General features: G+C 37.9%; 1 long non-coding RNA gene across 1 annotated transcript; it reads left to right on the top strand.

Moving 5' to 3' along the window:
* The first annotated feature begins 10460 nt into the window (after nucleotides 1–10460).
* Nucleotides 10461–13685, top strand: LOC140007488 (uncharacterized). Its single transcript, XR_011814801.1, has 3 exons — nucleotides 10461–10790; nucleotides 12577–12652; nucleotides 13359–13685. It is a non-coding gene; the product is annotated as an uncharacterized lncRNA (long non-coding RNA).
* The last annotated feature ends 6541 nt before the right edge of the window (nucleotides 13686–20226 follow it).

Genomic DNA, 20226 nt, shown 5'->3' with positions numbered 1-20226 from the left:
GGGTGTTTTTTCTTTTGTTTTCCCTTTCCCCTACATTCATAAAAATGTTTCAATAAGGTGGAAATATTTTTCTATATCTGATAACAATTTTGATCTGATAAAGTTTGAAAAGTATTACTTGATTCCTGGGCAGATCCTACAATGTAAAGCATGAAGGATCTATTTGGAAGCGTTAGGCCAAAGCCACTAAGAGATTTCATAATTCTTTTTCAAAGGAAAATTCTGTATATTTGACTTGTTAATACATTTTTAGCCCAAAAGAAAAGGAGACAAAAAGTGTGGAGCTCTTTAGAAGTTTTCCTCTTCTCATTTGTATTATAATTGAATGAGAAATTTTGTTTTAAACTTTTTCAGCAATAAAATTTTTGGATAATTATTGTATTCATGTACATTTCATTCTTTTGCTCATCGTAGATTTCATGATGAATTTTGGGAAATAAAGCTAAATTGAGATTTCCTCAACCTCCAGCCTGAAATTTCACGAGTGTATGCTTTCTAAAATCCTTACGTACACTCAATTGGTGATCCGAGCTATACAATAAGAGAGAAAAAAAAGGTGAGCGGTCACTCGAAAGGCCCAATGAGATATCTTTTCTCATTCACAAAAGCACCCCAAAATAAAATCAGTCACATTGATTGATAAATTGCAAATTGGGGCAACCTTGGTTTGGAAATGTCAACTGTGTCTAATTACATTCAATTTACATCTCAGTGAAAGCAAAATGGTGCATTATCCTTGTTTGTTTTGAAAATTTGGAATGATACTTCAAGCGTTCGTTTCTCTACCCATACAGATTTTATCATTCGCTCTCCCATTTGAGCATTTGAAAGAATAATTTCGTTTCAAATAAGAGCCTTAATGATCACTACCCTACATTGGAAAGTTCTTAGATATCAAAAAAGTAGTGGATTTTCAATGACCATTTCGTTACTTTGGTTGTCATGAGGTGTAAGAATGATGCTTTGGCCATCGTTTCTACAATCTAAACATTGTTTTACCCCTTGCATCCTCATTTGAGCTAAAATCGGTGGTTCTTTTCAAAGCACCTATGATCGCACCCCACATTGGGGAAGGAGATTGGAGAATTTTCCCAAAAAGGAGAAAAAGCAAAAAAAATGTTAAAAATAAAAGGAAAGAAGGAATTGCAAATTGGGGAAAATTTATTCCACCTGGGCTTCAATTTTGAAAAAAGAGAGAAAGAGAAAAGAAAGAAGAGTTGTCCAGCGGATTCTCTATGTTTCGCGGATATGGATGAGCGGAAGTCATCCTCGGCTAATTGATTCAGATACATGCGAGAAATTTCGCGATAATGAAAATTTTTCTTTCAGAGTTAATGCAAGGAATGGATTAAAAGTCAGGCCCTCTTCTTTTCCAATCAAACATTCTATCCCTAGTTATCCCTTTTGAGCCTTCAAAATAAATTACTTCGTTTGGCAACCCCTGAGAATCGCAAACTTCACACCGGGGCAAGTTTGAATTGAAAAAGAAGAAAAGTCTCAAAAAGTGAAAAGTGATAATGCAACAAAATCAAAAGACAAAGGAAGAAAAGAGAACCTCAGTTCAAAAATAAATTGGGGCAAATTTTATGAAAGTTCAAAAGAATGGCAGAAGGCCGAAAAATCAAAAGAAGAAAGAAAATGAAAGAGAAAAAGCCTCAATTAAGCATAAACTGGGGCAAATTCTGATTTAGCCCTAAAATAGGGTTGGCGCAACAATGCGATCTTGGATTCTTCAAACCGTTTTTTGAAATCCGCTTTCAAACTTTAACTTTTCTAAGCATCCAACCTGACCCCATTACAAAAGCCGAAAGTCCTGACTTCTGTTCTTTGCAATATCTCTGCCAAGAAATTTTTTAGTTGGCAAGTGATGCTTCTATATTGATGCAAAGAAATTTTTAGATGTATTTCTGAATTGATTAGTTATGAAGTTGACAATCATCTGAAAATCTGCCAGGGCGCCTTTGAAAAGAAAAGGAAAGGAAAAAATGAAAATGAATGAAAAAGATTTGATGGTGAAGTCCCCGTTAAGTAATGATGAAAGTCACCAAATCTGAGATCTTTAAGTTCAAAATAGGGGCAATTTTGGAAAAATGCGATCTTCGGTGCAATGTCCTTGAAAGTTTTATTCTTTAACTATCATTTTCAAACCACATTACAAGCTCATAAAGTCCATCGCTGACTTATCCTTCATGACAACCCAAAGTGAGGATTATGCTCATAAGAAATCCATCAATCATTTGTGATTATAAGGGTATAACTTGTTTCCACACATTTAGCTATCGTTTCTGCCCACACGTTGCAAGCTTACAGCTTATATGTTGACTAGATTTTCTTAAAAAATGAGGGTGATAAACTATTTGCTTTCACTAAGATGTGGTATTGAAAGGATTACATACAATTTTGAGCACAAAAATAAGACAAATCCTGACCTTTCATTTTCCTTAGCCACCTCAAAATCAGAAATACCCACTTGATTGGTCCGGAAAGATGAGCTAATAAGAAGTGGTAACCCATTACACTGAGCATCAATGCTAAAGTGAGGAATGAATCACTTGTAATTTGGTATTATTTTGAGAAATTCATCATGAAATTTTCTGTATGAGTTTAAGCAAGACACTTAGATTTTTCTTCACATTATATGTTAGGAAACACAGTTTCTTACTTTGATAAATGGAGAGTCATCTAAACAAAATTTTTCAATCGAATGAGCCCATACTGGGGCAAATTTTTGTAATACATTTGAAGTTTTTGCCCAAGAGTCAAGTAACGCACTTTTGAATCAATCCCGCTGCTCTTTTCATGGAATTTAAGTGCATGTTGTACTTGGATAAGCCCCCGTGCAGGTATTCGTGGTTGAAAATAATGAAGAAACATCCAGTGAGGCGGAAGGCCGATATTGCAAAGAGAAGCAAGAAGAAAGAGGAAAAATGGACCCGATACTGGGGCAAATTATTTTGAAATTATTCTCTCGAAAAAAAAAGAAGTCAGAAAAATCAAAAAATCAAATCCAATTTCTTATTTCTTGAAAAATCCAATTTTCGTTCCTTGTTGGCAAGTCTCAGCGTCCGCCGCACACCCTTCTACCTCTTTTCTTGACAACCACTTTTATGTCACTGACTTCAACCACCGTTAGCATCGAGTCAATCTCACTAACGTGTGCGTTTTTATTCCCTCACCGTTTGCATCGAGTCTATCTCACTAACGTGTGCGTTTTTATTCCACCCCCTGTAGACACCAAATTTTTAACTTTATTTTTTCATTATTAATTTTATTGATTTTATTTTAGTTTGGTTTTACTAATCTCATTTTTGGACATTTTTAGGAAAAAGAAAAAAAAAAGGGAAAAGGCAAAAATCAATCAAAGGACAAAAACAAGACACATGAACCTATTTTGAGGATAAGATCTTGACCTTTCATTTTAGGGTTAGTTTTTGGGGAAGGCATTAAAAAGGGTTCGGCTAAAAAAAAAAAAAAAGAAAGGGGCCGCGGATGGAAAAATGGGAGATTTGGTCTGGGCTTGGGAAGAAGAAAAAAAGGTCGGCTAGCAAGGAAAAAGGGAGAGCAAAAGGAAAAGGGTTTGAGAGCTGAGAGGGCAGGGGCGGCGGAATTGTCGAGCAGGAGCAAAAGAGCAAAAACAGAAAGAGAGTGGGTGGCCGGCTATAGGAAGAAAAGGAACAAGAAAAATCTGGAGAAGTGTAAGGGGAGGCTTACGGCTGAGAGGGCAAGAAAATGGGGGTTTTCGATTGAAGAGAAAGAGGTTTCATCGGAGGCTAAAAAAAAACATAAGGGAAAAAGAGGGACCAGGCGGCTGGCTGAGCGAAAAGGGAGGAAACAAGCAACGAAGAAATTGCACAAGGGGGGGACGTCGGCGGAAGCTTTTTGGCCAAGGGAAAAACAGAAAAGAGAGCCGCGACAGAAAGAGGTTTGGGGAGAGAATTGGGGGAGCCGAGAGAGGAGGAAAACATCTGAGAGAAATTGGAAAAATCTGGGAAGAAACGGCAAAAACAAAAAAAAATCTGCAAAAAAAAAAAACTTGGGAAAGTTTCGGTTAAGGAAGATGATGCCCGTGCATTTCCCAATCCTGATTCATCCGCTCCAAGAACCGTAGCCGCCGCCACCTCTTCGGATTTTGCCGCTTGTCACCTACGAATCCGCTACCGTGCGAGGCCACAGTAAGGTGGCCCCTTTGTTTACATTTCATTCCTCCATCAAAGTATATTTTCTGTGAAGTTGGCATTTCAATTGCACGTCGTTTGTTCGTAGTTTTTTTTGTATACTGATTAGACGGAATTGTTCTTCTTTTTTTTGGTATGCTGTAAAATTTGGGGCTGATTGGTTTCAATTTGAACGAAAGTCTGATGAAGCTTTTAAATGCCTCCAACTTGTTTGACAAAATGCCCAGCCGAGAGTACAACTTTAAGGACAAATTGATTTTTGTTTTTGCATAATAGTCGGCCAGTCCACGTTTGTCAAAGTAGTTCATTATCATGAAAATAGGTGAGAGTTCTTGTTGAAAGAGTCGGATGGTTTTGTTTGGCATCCGTGTGTTTAGCATCCGTTCTGTTTCCTTTTTTTGCTTGGTGTGCCTTTGGTATGAAAGCAAGCCAGCGATATGAAATTGATTGAGAGGGGACTCGTATGAGGGTAAATTTTGATTGGAATTTGGAGGTGAACTTTCTAATGTTTCCGTTGATTGCTGCTCTGCCTTTTTCTTGTTGTAGTTTTGATGTCGGATTTCAATGTTAAATGGTGTAAGTGGCAAGTTTGTTGTTTGCTTGGAGATTGATTCATCTGCTCTATACGTCTGATAATGAAACCAAAGAAAAAGGGTGGAAAGCTTTTTGAATGAACCAATTTTGCCGTTAATCTTGTACTTCGGTTATGTTAACAATGGTGATTTGGAGATTGATGTGAGCATTGGTTGCTGGATTTACTTGATTCTTTTTGCATAATATTGTTTGTGTGAGTATAAGCCACAAGGTTGCAGCAGAAGAATTACAGAAAGAAACCAGAAATTTGAGGGAGTCTAAGGGTCTTGATGTCTTGCTTGTTATTGTTTCCGGATCCCACAATTCAAGTCGTTGGGGCTTTATTTTGTTGTCCGAGTCGTTGGGGCTGTTTGTGTGTAGATTAGTTGATGCATCTACAGGCTTCATTGGGGTATCTAAGTGTTTCATATGCTTGCTGAAATTGTAGAAAGAAAGTTACGCAAGGTTTGTTTTTTTTTAGTCAGGATCGATTCAAGCTTACTCCTTATACATGTTTGCTGCATTTTTCATATGGTTGCACTTTCAAATCTGTTGGAATGTCTCTTTGAGGTAATGGCATCAATGGATTGAAAATCATTGCACTTGGTAGATCAATAGGCTGGGTTTAAGTCATTTTATATGAACATGTTTCGATTGAATGAGAAAATCGCTGTAAAAGTGAAACGAACTGGTTTGCACTTGCTGAAATATTTCTTCATTCCCTCGTGAATTGCTTGCATATCCTTGTTTCCATAAGTGCATGTTTACCAAAAATAGGTAACTGGGTTGATGTCTTGGTATGGTATTGTTTTCTGACCTCACAAACCGTGAAGTAGTTGTCGGTTGCTAAAGTCCAAACCATTAGGAAGAGTTGCATTAGCCCAGATTTTGCAAAAGGTCGCATGACTGATTTCCTTTTGTTCTTCCGTGGTTTCCTTTTTCTTTTGTTGGGTGTTGGTTCGCACTTCCCTTTCATCATATTCGAGATAATTGGTGTTTTGAGTTTGCTCTTGCTAATCAAGATTTGATGTTTGTTAGTGATGTTTTTAGTTGTCAAATGTCGCACGTTGCAGAATGAAGAAAAACTATATTGTTGAGAGTCTCAATTGCGGAAATCTTCTTATTATGCATGCACGGATTTATTTTTGGAATTTTCATTCTAACCCCCCAAGTCTCCCCCTGGTTCACCATAGCCCAAAATCTGGAAAATTGAACTAATTTTATCCTTTTAAGTTTAATCCTCTGTTTGCTTATTTTATGCGATTTTTGTGGATAGATTAATTCCTGTTTGAGGGTCATAATTGTGGCTTAATAATTTTGTTGATTTGTTTGTCTTGTTGGGTTTAGTGAAATAAGTGACAAGAGGTTTTTTTTTCGTTTGGGCTATTTGGATTTGGGTTAGTTTTTTTATTTGGGTTTGTCCTGGGCTGAAGTATTAAAGCCCATCAGTTTGTTGGTTTGTTTCTTGGGGTGAGAATAGTGGACTAGCCCATCTGTTTTGCTTGGGGTTTTGAATGGGCTGGGGGAAGGCTTTGGCCCAAGTAAATAAATAAAATGGACCAATGGCCTGATCCATTAAGAAACCAGAAAGCAAATTTGCGAATCAGACCCTGGATTTCTCCTTAATTGTACTGTGGCCCTGAACATTTTCAACTTCTTTCAATTGGGTCCCTAACTTAATTTCAAATAGGCCCATGAACTTTATTTTTCTTTAATTTTGACCCCAAAGCTTTGTTAATTTTTGCAATCAAATCCTTTCTTCTTTTGATTTCTTAAATATGGGTTGTCTACATGATTTAATTGATTCAATTTCATGTTTACTTTTATCTTTTTGTGATTATTTCTTGATTAAAGTGATGCCTTGACTCTTTAATTATTTTGGAGGGTAAATAAGTAGTTTCACCCCATTAGAGCTCCAACTCAATGAAGGTATAACTTCTTTTATTTTTTTTGTCTCTCCTATGTGAACCAACGTGCTACGTGGAAATTGCATGTCTACTTGCTTCCCTTGTTTTTCTTTAATTCCTTTCATTTACTTCCTTTACTTTTGCTTTTTATTAAGTTATTCTTTATGGGGTATGTGTACACCTCTTGGCTTGTAATAGTTAGGGATTTAATTATTTTATTCCTTTTCCCCCTGTTAGATTGTAGTAGGGTCTCCCTAATGTAATAGATAGGGCTTGGAGGAGCATTCAATGAAGACCTATCGAAGTCATGTGCCTAGCTAGCAAATGTAATAGTTAGAGCTTTAATTGTCTTATGTGTCTTGCATGCTTAGTTACTACGTGTTAATTTGCTTTGTTAGGGCCTTGCATCTAGTCGAGCATGCTAAATATTATGTGCTATGTGTTTATAAGTGTTTGGCATGTCTACTCGCTTTCCATAGCCTGAATGAATGTGATGGATGAATGTACGTTTCCACTAGTCCAACGCTAGTCGGAATTCATAGAATGGGCTAGCCCAACGCTAGACCCTTAGGGATTTCCCCTCGTTAGTACATGTTTGCATGTTCATTACATGTCATGCATTCTTTTTAGTTTTATCATTTTGCATGCCCCTCGAACCCCTTTTCCCTCCATTTTAGGATTTTTGCATTTCATGCTAGTTATAGGGTTCATTTGCTTGAGAGTCCCCTTAAATATGGGATATAGACGAGTGTGGCTTTTTCTAAGCCTTAGCACGCTTGTATTCCCTCTATAAAAGGGCAAATTGAGTCACGATTTAGGTCTCTCCGTACCCAATATGCATGAATTCCCTAGGCTCGTGCATTTTTAAATCCACTCTATCATTTTATACCCCCATCACACTTTCATTTTTTTCCTCCCATTTTACACACGTGCACCTTTATGTTTCTTCACTTGCACACGAACACTTTTATCATCACTTGCACACATGCACTTCATATTATCATTTTACATACCGTACCTTGCCCACTCACGTGCACATTTTCATTTACATATTTATTGTCTTTTATTACTTTTTCAAACTCATATCCTCACATTGCATACATGCATTCCATTCATTTGCATCCCACTCGCATTATTCGTGACTTCTTCAAAGGATTGTTATTGGGCTTCACAATTAATGTGATTGGCACCACTCAACCTTTGAAGAGAAATTTCCCCCAATACCCCTAGGTCTAGGGTTTGCATTCATGTAGTGCATCCAAATGTAATAAATTCTTTGGTTAAAACAAGAAAATCTTTGATTAAATCATGCAACTAGCCTTGGCTAGATCAAAGGGGTGCCTTGGATTTTATCCTTACCTTCCCCTTTGTCAAATGTGACTCCCGAACCTTTTTCTTTGGTTTATGTGGACTAGGAGTCGTTTAAAAGGGGTTTCTTACTACTTTTTCCTATTTTTTCTTTAAAAATTCATTTTTTGGTGACTTGGTACACCTTAACTCATTACCAAGTGGCGACTCCAATTTTTATTTCAAAAATCCTTTTTAAACTATAATTTTGGGTCAAATCGTCGCATTCTCAACCCCCCATTTAGACCCATTTTTTCTTTTAAATCACAATTCATTTTCCAATCACAAAAAATACATTTTTTAAACCATTTATTTATTTATCAAAAATGGGGCGCGACAGTTGGCGACTCCACTGGGGACATTTGAGAGTCCGAGCAAATTTGATTTAATCAACCTTTTTCTTCTTTTAACCTTTTCATATATCACATTTGGGTGTTTTAGGGTTGCATTTTTCCTTTTTAGGATTTTTGCATTTCGCTCGTATTAATTACTCCCTCACTCACGAATGTATGATTGGTTGATGGGATGTATGTTTACTTCGCGACTGCATTGCATTTGGGTGGGGGACATCACCCTAGAGCCTCGCGTTGGTTCTTGATCCCTCCCCTCCAAACGAGCACTAGCATACGTGCATACGCTTTAATTTTTCACCCCTCATTTATTTTTCTTTTAGTGGCTTGTCACGCCACTCCACCCTATTAGGACTTTAGGCGACCCACTTGGACATGTGATCGTGACACGACGTGTGCGTAGCACGATCCGAGGGGTCACTTAATCTTCCGCTTTAAACTTTGGGTTAATAGCCTTTAGCTTTTAGTCAAAGATTGAGGATTTTTGATAGATTCACTCAGATATGTGGCCGTGACACGACGTGTGCGTAGCAATGTCTGGGGAATCGGTTGAGCCACCGACAAGGAACCTTGGGAGTGATGACCCTTGGTTTCCAAGTCTGAAGGCTCGGGGACCTGAGCTTATCGAGTCTAGATGCATTAGTGAGCCAAACCTCATGCATCCATTTTAGAATTGCCTAGGGTAGAGTCGACCTTGCCCTAAATTAGGAAACACTATTCACGAGGAGAGGGATCCCACCCCCTTTCCTTATATATCTTTGTTGCTTTTTATATCATCTAATTGTCCAACGTGTTATGTGATTATGTGTTGAACTAACGTTTCCTTGTTTCTTATCTTTTGCATTCACAAATGTTAGGAAATAAGAGGTCTGGCATGATCCTCTTTTAGGACCTACCCTTGTAGATAGGTTATTGCACGTTTGAAAATTATGGTATATTTTGTTCATAAATTAATAATGCCATACCATTTTAGGCCAACCCTGGCAAATGAAGGGCTCCTTAGGTCACGTTTCCATTTCAAATTGCATGTTTTATCGCTTTAATAAACTGGCATCACGCATAAACCATAGAAGGGAATGCCATTTAGGGGATCCCGTGTTAGGAATAAGCCACCTTGTGTCTCGGATACTTAATCCAAGGAGACTTGCACGTTTACATTTTGTACCATCCAAAGGGGTAGTGTGAAGACCCGAAAAATTTCTTATTTTTTTTCGAATATTAATGGTTTCATTAAGTATTTATCCACCTGTTTTCCCCAAATAATTTATTACGACCATTTTAAATCCATTCGTATGGAATAATGTCTTCATTGTGTTTTTAAAATGTCCCGTTAACAATTTCAATTTTCGGAAGGATTGTTTAAGTGCGAGATAGTGAACACGAGTGTTTCGAGGTGATATTATATTCGAGAGTACGATTATCCTGGGGAAATTAAGAACGGACAATAGCAGATTAAGAAAAGTTAATCGAGAATTAAAGGTGAATAAGTTCTAGGTGAGCATATACTACTCACGCGTGGATAGTTTTCCAAAAGACGTATGGATACAAATTTATTGGAGATTTGAGGAGTTAATAATCGACTCATGTGAGGACTCGTAAAAGCTATTATTTTATTTAAACCTAATTTATGGCTTAATAAATGATTTAATTGGATTTTTGCCACGAGGAATATTTTCTAGTCTTATTAGACCTAAATACATGGTAATATAACTTCGTTATATTTTTAAAAGGATTCGTTTCGAAAATTAATTTCCTAGAGCGCGTTTAGTAAAAATAGTGAATAGTACTTGGAGTTTTTATCCGCGTAGTAGCACAATAAGCTTGGAATATTGGAGACTTGTACTATGGTCCTAAAATAGGTAATCTTATGAATAAATATTCAAGTGATAGTTAGTAGTGCAATCGTTATAAGAATTTTTCGAAAGTTTCGCGTTATAGCGTTAAATTTGACGATACGCGTTTTCACACGCGCGGCTTCATTTGAGGGACTTTAGACCCTTATTCCTGGACAATTAAGAGTGAATAATATTTACATGAATATATATGCCTTGGAGGTTTAGTGCACTAGTGAACCAAACGCGCGAAAAATCGAGCCGTAATCGTACCAAACGGCCCCTAATGAGAGTTGACTTTTGGGTGATTTTGCACCACACATTGCACCTTCTCTTGGAAGCTAACTTGGATCAAACACACTCTCTCTTCTCTCTCCTCATGGCCGGCCAAGACACCCTCTCTCTCTAACTCCTTGTTCAAAAAAAAATTCTGCACACTAATCTTCCCCAAAAACCACCCCAAATCACCTCCAAATCACACCAAACTTGGAGACCACTTAGCAAACCTCTTGGAGATTATATCTAGCTAAGGAGGAGGGGAGCTTTCACGGTTTCTTGGAGCTTCAAGAGGGCCGAAAATTCTGACCTTGCAAACCAAAGGAGTAGGTAATGATCAACCCTTGGATTCTTATCTTTTGGAGATTATATGGCAAGATTAAGCTCATGCATGCACTTAGTTACTTGATTATGGTGTAAAAATGTGATTGTGGGCTCTTGGAATTCCCACACTTGGGTTGTTGTTGCTGATGTGATAAGTAATGGTGATTATATTGTTGGTTTAGTGATTATAATGATGCATTAGTGGTGGGTAATTAGTAGGAACTTCATTGGGTGTAAGAAGCTAAAATTTCCGATTTTGCCCCTGCCATGTTCGGCCATTTCCAGGCCAATTTTTAATGGTTTAATTGCTTGAATTGGATGTTTGTAGGATGTATTAGATGTGTGAAAATTTTCATTGAAAAATAATGAGGTTTGAATGGGCAAATGAATTTTTGTTCGAAACCAGCAAATCTGGAAAACTGATTCGCGTATGCTCTGACCAGCAGTAGTATTTTGGCTATAACTCTGTCCTCGGATGTCGAAATCATGTGCCGTCAGTGGCGTTTGAAACTAGACATTCCTAGCTTTAATTTGGTATATAATGCACGTTCTGATTCTTTGTGAGCGAGCCGAACCAAATGTTTTAAGTTCGCTGTCCTGTTACTCTGTTCATCTGGAATGAAGTGTTCAGGCAGCAACTTGATGCCCGAATTTGAATCAGATGGGTGCCGAATTTGGAAACGATTTCTTCTGTGATATTTTAACTCTATGAATGTATTTTCCAAAGGCGTAAGCCATGCTCGATTTCGATCTATATTGACTGAGTTGTGACTGAAACAAGTGGACTGCTCTGTTTTGGAAAACCCTAATCTTTGGATTGGTTTGGAACAAAATCTTGGAGTGAACTTGTTAGTTGATGTTTTTGATATTAAACACTTACCAAAGGTATCATGGATGTATCTTAGACCCTTATTTCACAAATGAACCATGGTTGGATAACTTTCTTGGTTAAACGATTGGAAATTTGGAAAATGAAAGTCAAAGGCAGATTGCCTTAGGATTTTTCTTGAACTTTGGTTGGCTAATTAACGACCTTGCCGAAGGTATTTTTCCCCAAAATTCGATAGAGAGATACCTTCCACATAGTATTGAAATACTGCCAATTTTGGTGCCGATTCAAGTTCGTTTCGATACCCAATTGAATTACTAAAGTTAGAGGTTCAAATCTGGAAAATTCTCATCCAGTCTTGAATTTGCTCAACTTCGGGCTACCGTATCTCGGTGCTCGAAACTCCGATTCTTGATCCGCTTGTTTTGTTATAAACTTCACTTGCAACACTAATTGAGCTGCAAAATTCAGAGGCCGGTTTGCAACGTGCGAATCGTGCCGAATTTTCAAAGTTGGCCAAAATCCAACCTCATTCTGCCTTGTGAACCAACCCTGCACCTTCAAGCTCATTTTGAGCACTTTCCACTTCGATTCATGGAAAAGTGTCTTCTAGGAACTTATAGTACTTTCTAAGAGGTTTCCAACGGTATAAAGTTTTCCAATTTTCGACTTGTACCGAGTGAGTTACGATTTTTCAAAGATTCATGATAAAGCTGAAAATTTTCCAATTTCAAAGAAATAGAGTTTTCAAGAACTCTTTACACTTTTGATATTATCTAAACGTTTTGCCCACGATTTTCATGATAAAAACTCAACTAATATTATACTTCATAAAACGCAAGTTGAACCTCGATTTACGAGTAATTGAGGTTCATTTTTGTGAAATATTCCTTAGATCGTACTAATGTACAATCTTACTTGATAATTGAGATACTTGAGTAATTATCCACCATTAACTGCCAGGCACACAAGGAGACCTTCAAGAGGATTTCACCATGGACACTTGAACTCCAGCGAATAATCTTTATTAAATTGCTCGGTGAGTGTCAAGTGTGTGAATCTTTGATACTTGCTTAATTGTGGTAATTATTAGAGATTTTAAAAATAAGGGCGGGTGTGTACTTTATCGCATCCGTTCTGATTTCCAATGAATGAATGAAATGTATTGAATGAATGAATGAAATGTATTGAATGAAATGTATTGAATGAATGAATGAAATGCAATGCTATGTAATGGTTACATATGTCGTTGGAGTGAACCTCCTCGACTTCCAAATGAATGGGGGACGCCCAAACTCATAGGCCGACCTTGAACTCGAGCCGGCAATGGGCTTGGTCGGGAACTTGGGCGAGCCATGAGATTATAAGCTCGACCTAATAAGAGGTCCTGCTTGGCATACTCGTAAAGTATCGCCTTATAATAGACTTGTGGGCCCTTGGGGTGTACGGTGGACGGAGGGAAGTAAGTGGTGATCTACGGAAATGGAAATACCGACCCGGTTGACAGGAGGGTCAATGCGGGAAAGTATACGAATGACATCGGCAGAGCGAGTGGAACTTAGCTCCTGAGAGCTACTATATCCTTGAATTGTTTCTGATTATTTTTCCTGCTCAAATGGTACTTTATTGAAATATCACGGTTTTATTTGATAAAGTTGAGATTGCTATTTGAACAATGTGCTTGCATGTGTGTCCTTGGCCTCACGAGCGTTTTGCTCACCCTGTAGACTTGTTTTCCTTAACAGGACTGGAAATGGAGTTAACGCGGAGAAATCTCCTTTTGGATATATTTTGTTTTAGGGTTTCAGGTGTATTTTGGCTTGACCCCTTTATGATTGTACTTTGGAAGTTTAATGTATCATTCGGATATCTGTGATGTATATTTTGAAATTTAAGTTGTATTATGAACGCACGACGTGCGGGTGGCAAGCGGATAGGTACCTTGTGATGTGACCATGAAAACTGTCACAGTTGGCATCAGAGCCATATGCTGACAGGTTGGGTAATGGATGGATATTGTTAAGCATGAACGTTTCCGCACTATATGTATTCGTATTAATTTGATTTTGGTATCTAGTATCGCTTTAAGGTTGAACGTTATTGCTTGAGTCCTAGCGAGAGCTAGGCAGGCGTTCCGCGGATACCCTTTGGTGCGCCTTAGGGAGAAGTGGGGGCGTCACAGTTGGTATCAGAGCTTAGGCTTTAGATCTCTGTAGTGTATCCTAGGCTTAAATGTTTAGGATGCCGGACTGTGGAATTTGATTGAAAGTTAAGTGACTGCTTGTGAAAATGAAAATTTGAACCTGGGTTCGAATTGGTGGATGACAAGGAGTCTTGATATGGTGTGATACATGTGGGATAGTATGAAGTGATCAAATCTTGTTTATTTCGTGTATCTGGACCTACCTAAGCTTTTACTCTTAAGTGTAAACTACAGAAGGTAATGGTGATATTAAATTGTCTCGGGGGCGCCTTCCGGTGGTCCACTATCGAGAGAGTGAACTAAAAGAGCATTGGAGAAATGGTCCGATTTACTGGACTAGGACTTCATGTGAATTTCAAAGGACTTGCTGAGCCCAAATAGTGGGGTGTTAATAGTGGTCGATTATTTGAAGTGGCTATCCGAAGAAACTGGAGTGATTCGAAGGGATGATCGAGAACTGAGGACAATTGCGGATGCCTAGACTACTAGAATTCCTGAAATTGAAGTTGAAGTACTTCAGGAGCGAGGGAGACAAAGGCTCCTGGTGAGAAACTTCAAAAGCTAAGAACCGACTTGTTAGGTTAGTGTCCGAAATTAAAGATAGAATGGATGAGTCGGTGGCTAGGTGTGTTACCTTGGTTGCATGAGTGGGGAATGACAAGATATTCGATAAGGGACATGAGATCTAAAACTCCTAGTGCTGGAAATGAAACTGATCCTATGGAGGTAGTGAAGACTTTTGGGTACTGCCAATCACTAATTTAGTGATTTAAACTATTTTAATAGTTTGCCAAAGATAGACAGGGTGACGCTCGCTTAAAGGCCGTGGTATTTTGTGTCTTGTTTCAATATGTTTTCTACCTTTTGAGGCAATTAAACATTTCTCATGACATGTTTAACCTTACTACTTTGTGATTTTAAAATCCATGATTGGGGTTATACGTATTTACGATTATCTCAGCGTTTTCCCTTTTATTCTCATATTTGTTTAGCATGATCAAGTCTCGCTTTCAAACTTCGTTTGGGGGCGTTCATTTCATGCCATGTTTATATGACTGTTAAAGTTATGAGTGGCCAAATAAGTAAAAAAGGGGATCGAGGGCGAGGGGGTTAGACCACCCCAAGCTCCAGGGGATAATTAGGGAACGATTGCTGGATTGAACCGAAACCCTAGAAATAAAGGGAAACACCTACATAGCTCCTACTATTGGCCATACGACTGATATCCTAGAACAATTGGTTGAGTACCAAAGCTCCGGACCAATAAGCCAACCTAAGGACCAGGAGAGGTGTGAAAATGAAATGATTCTTGGAGGTCGTCTATCTAGGTTTCACAGGGGACCTAACCTTGAAACAGTAAGATTGATTTGAAAAGATACATAAGGCACTAATGGGACTGCGAGATTTTGATCTCTTTTCGAACAAACTTCATAGACAAATATCGAAGATTGAAGTAAGACACGAAAAACTTTATATCAAGGAATAGAGTCCCCGTATCTGGTTGTAATTGGAATTAATGGTAGTAATTTTATGGAGACTTAAGAACTCACTTATATTCGGCAGAGAATAACTAAGATTTATATTTCGGGGTGACCTATGAACAAAAGAATGAAAGAGTAATCTGGCTCGAGATTCCATTATGCATGGCTACACTTTTGATCCTTTGATTTGCCTGACAGGTTAGCATTTGACTTAAGTCAACTGGTAAGATGATAACTTTGGAAGAAATGCGTAAGGAATTGAACCTTCTTCGAAACGAGATAGAATTTCAAAGGAAATTAGCTGACTACTGGGAAGGACGGTGGAAACAAGAATATGCAGAGAAAATTGAATTACTACGCCAGAATGTAGAATTAGAGAAGAAATGCAAAGAAAATCCTCGAACTGGCCAAGCCGCCACTTCTCATGCACAGTGTGGATACTGCGGCAAGGTTAACCACGTTGAGGCCGAGTGCTGGATGAAGCAAGGAAAGTGTCTGAGGTGTGGTAGTACTAAGCATAGGATTTCAGATTGCCCTAGAGCTTTAAAAAAGAGGAAGTACTCAATAGCCAACTAGGTCCACCGCAAAACGATCAAGTGCCAGATGGGAGTAATTAGTACTAATGGCTATGAACGGGGTCCTAGTAGCGAAGGTTTCACAGATTGAGATGGTTTGACTTCACTCGAGGAATAGAGGTGGTAGTTTTACCCTAGACTGGGCTAGCACCTTTGGAGGGTGTGATCTTTTGAAAAAAAAAAAAAAAAAATCTTTTGTTGTTTTGTATCCTGGCAACTTGACATGTTTTGCTACGATCCTGTCATTCTCCTTTCCTTTAGAGAGGAGTTCATAAACCTCTTCCAACTGGATGTAATTATTATGATCTTTATGACTCATGAAAACTTATTTCGCTTTTAATTGTTTTTATGACTTACACGTATGTTTAAATCCTACCCCACGCCCTTAGAATTATATAAGACGCGAATAGTATTGGATGTGATCGAGATTTTGCTTGAAGAATATAGACCACCTGAGGTCTTGATAGTGACTAGAGATCGGGATCGAAGTGAGGACTTAGTGTTGAAATGGAATTCAATGTTGGAAATGCCAATTTGAGATATTAAAATCGGTGGATTGAGTTAGTAAAAGGAAATAATTAATGGATTCAATGTGCCTAACGATTAAGGACTAGATGTCGTATTTGGAATGAAGGCTAGAAGCTATGTATTGATAGATTATGGAGTCTGGAACGATGTGACCATTAAGAGCAACCACCATTTTTCTTACATGGATAAGGATTCAATAATTGTAAGGAACCGTGATCCTATTTAAGTTGGATTTAAAGAAGAGATATTGCCCCTTTGAGAACCCTAGGAACTAATGTGGTTAATACCGCTTTCAAATTAAGACATGGACACTCTAAAATTTTCGGTACACCCTTCGAGTTGACAGACGCACTAGAAGTATTTATGGACCCAAGGTATCGGAGTTAAATCGTATTTGGACAAATCGGTGGAGGCATTTATTGATGATATATCGATATACTCTAGTGTTGAGAAGGTCATGAAAGACACTTGATGGTAATTTTACGAACCTCGAGAGAACGCCAACTTTTGTTAAGTTCAATAACTGTGGGTTCGATTGGAAGAAATAATCTTTCTACGTTATACAGTATCTAAGGAAGGAATTATTATTGACTCAGCTAAAATGAAAGATTGTATAAGAGGAAACGACCAGAAAAGCATATTGAAATTTGGAATTCTCGGAGTTAGTCGAATACTACCTTTGGTTAATCAAGGATTTTTGTAAGAGTGCAAGACTTGGCAAACCATTTGAGGTTCTAAATGTAAGGAAAAATCTTGAGATGAAGAATGTTAATTGGTGTACATGTGTAGGGGGTAATTTTGTGCTTTTTACAGATGACTCAAAGGATGGTTTAGAATGTATATTAATAAAACATGAAAAGGTGATTGTATATGCCTCTAGGAAGTTAAAACGCCAAAAAAAAAAAAAAAAAAAACGTAAGCTGGTGATCGATCTGATAGGCTTAACCATGAAGAGAATGATATTTTCTCAGGTGTGAATTTCGAGGACGAAATTCTGTTAAGGAGGGGAGGATGTGAAGACCCGAAAAATTTCTTATTTTTTTTCGAATATTAATGGTTTCATTAAGTATTTATCCACCTGTTTTCCCCAAATAATTTATTACGACCATTTTAAATCCATTCGTATGGAATAATGTCTTCATTGTGTTTTTAAAATGTCCCGTTAACAATTTCAATTTTCGGAAGGATTGTTTAAGTGCGAGATAGTGAACACGAGTGTTTCGAGGTGATATTATATTCGAGAGTACGATTATCCTGGGGAAATTAAGAACGGACAATAGCAGATTAAGAAAAGTTAATCGAGAATTAAAGGTGAATAAGTTCTAGGTGAGCATATACTACTCACGCGTGGATAGTTTTCCAAAAGACGTATGGATACAAATTTATTGGAGATTTGAGGAGTTAATACTCGACTCATGTGAGGACTCGTAAAAGCTATTATTTTATTTAAACCTAATTTATGGCTTAATAAATGATTTAATTGGATTTTTGCCACGAGGAATATTTTCTAGTCTTATTAGACCTAAATACATGGTAATATAACTTCGTTATATTTTTAAAAGGATTCGTTTCGAAAATTAATTTCCTAGAGCGCGTTTAGTAAAAATAGTGAATAGTACTTGGAGTTTTTATCCGCGTAGTAGCACAATAAGCTTGGAATATTGGAGACTTGTACTATGGTCCTAAAATAGGTAATCTTATGAATAAATATTCAAGTGATAGTTAGTAGTGCAATCGTTATAAGAATTTTTCGAAAGTTTCGCGTTATAGCGTTAAATTTGACGATACGCGTTTTCACACGCGCGGCTTCATTTGAGGGACTTTAGACCCTTATTCTTGGACAATTAAGAGTGAATAATATTTACATGAATATATATGCCTTGGAGGTTTAGTGCACTAGTGAACCAAACGCGCGAAAAATCGAACCGTAATCGTACCAAACGGCCCCTAATGAGAGTTGACTTTTGGGTGATTTTGCACCACACATTGCACCTTCTCTTGGAAGCTAACTTGGATCAAACACACTCTCTCTTCTCTCTCCTCATGGCCGGCCAAGACACCCTCTCTCTCTAACTCCTTGTTCAAAAAAAAATTCTGCACACTAATCTTCCCCAAAAACCACCCCAAATCACCTCCAAATCACACCAAACTTGGAGACCACTTAGCAAACCTCTTGGAGATTATATCTAGCTAAGGAGGAGGGGAGCTTTCACGGTTTCTTGGAGCTTCAAGAGGGCCGAAAATTCTGACCTTGCAAACCAAAGGAGTAGGTAATGATCAACCCTTGGATTCTTATCTTTTGGAGATTATATGGCAAGATTAAGCTCATGCATGCACTTAGTTACTTGATTATGGTGTAAAAATGTGATTGTGGGCTCTTGGAATTCCCACACTTGGGTTGTTGTTGCTGATGTGATAAGTAATGGTGATTATATTGTTGGTTTAGTGATTATAATGATGCATTAGTGGTGGGTAATTAGTAGGAACTTCATTGGGTGTAAGAAGCTAAAATTTCCGATTTTACCCCTGCCATGTTCGGCCATTTCCAGGCCAATTTTTAATGGTTTAATTGCTTGAATTGGATGTTTGTAGGATGTATTAGATGTGTGAAAAATTTCATTGAAAAATAATGAGGTTTGAATGGGCAAATGAATTTTTGTTCGAAACCAGCAAATCTGGAAAACTGATTCGCGTATGCTCTGACCAGCAGTAGTATTTTGGCTATACTCTGTCCTCGGATGTCGAAATCATGTACCGTCAGTGGCGTTTGAAACTAGACATTCCTAGCTTTAATTTGGTATATAATGCACGTTCTGATTCTTTGTGAGCGAGCCGAACCAAATGTTTTAAGTTCGCTGTCCTGTTACTCTGTTCATCTGGAATGAAGTGTTCAGGCAGCAACTTGATGCCCGAATTTGAATCAGATGGGTGCCGAATTTGGAAACGATTTCTTCTGTGATATTTTAACTCTATGAATGTATTTTCCAACGGCGTAAGCCATGCTCGATTTTGATCTATATTGACTGAGTTGTGACTGAAACAAGTGGACTGCTCTGTTTTGGAAAACCCTAATCTTTGGACTGGTTTGGAACAAAATCTTGGAGTGAACTTGTTAGTTGATGTTTTTGATATTAAACACTTACCAAAGGTATCATGGATGTATCTTAGACCCTTATTTCACAAATGAACCATGGTTGGATAACTTTCTTGGTTAAACGATTGGAAATTTGGAAAATGAAAGTCAAAGGCAGATTGCCTTAGGATTTTTCTTGAACTTTGGTTGGCTAATTAACGACCTTGCCGAAGGTATTTTTCCCCAAAATTCGATAGAGAGATACCTTCCACATAGTATTGAAATACTGCCAATTTTGGTGCCGATTCAAGTTCGTTTCGATACCCAATTGAATTACTAAAGTTAGAGGTTCAAATCTGGAAAATTCTCATCCAGTCTTGAATTTGCTCAACTTCGGGCTACCGTATCTCGGTGCTCGAAACTCCAATTCTTGATCCGCTTGTTTTGTTATAAACTTCACTTGCAACACTAATTGAGCTGCAAAATTCAGAGGCCGGTTTGCAACGTGCGAATCGTGCCGAATTTTCAAAGTTGGCCAAAATCCAACCTCATTCTGCCTTGTGAACCAACCCTGCACCTTCAAGCTCATTTTGAGCACTTTCCACTTTGATTCATGGAAAAGTGTCTTCTAGGAACTTATAGTACTTTCTAAGAGGTTTCCAACGGTATAAAGTTTTCCAATTTTCGACTTGTACCGAGTGAGTTACGATTTTTCAAAGATTCATGATAAAGCTGAAAATTTTCCAATTTCAA

Source organism: Coffea arabica, chromosome 5c (genome assembly GCF_036785885.1).
Source record: "Coffea arabica cultivar ET-39 chromosome 5c, Coffea Arabica ET-39 HiFi, whole genome shotgun sequence".
Classification (NCBI taxonomy): domain Eukaryota; kingdom Viridiplantae; phylum Streptophyta; class Magnoliopsida; order Gentianales; family Rubiaceae; genus Coffea; species Coffea arabica.
The sequence above is the reverse complement of the archived record's forward strand: the minus strand, read 5'-3'. Positions and strand labels throughout refer to the sequence as shown.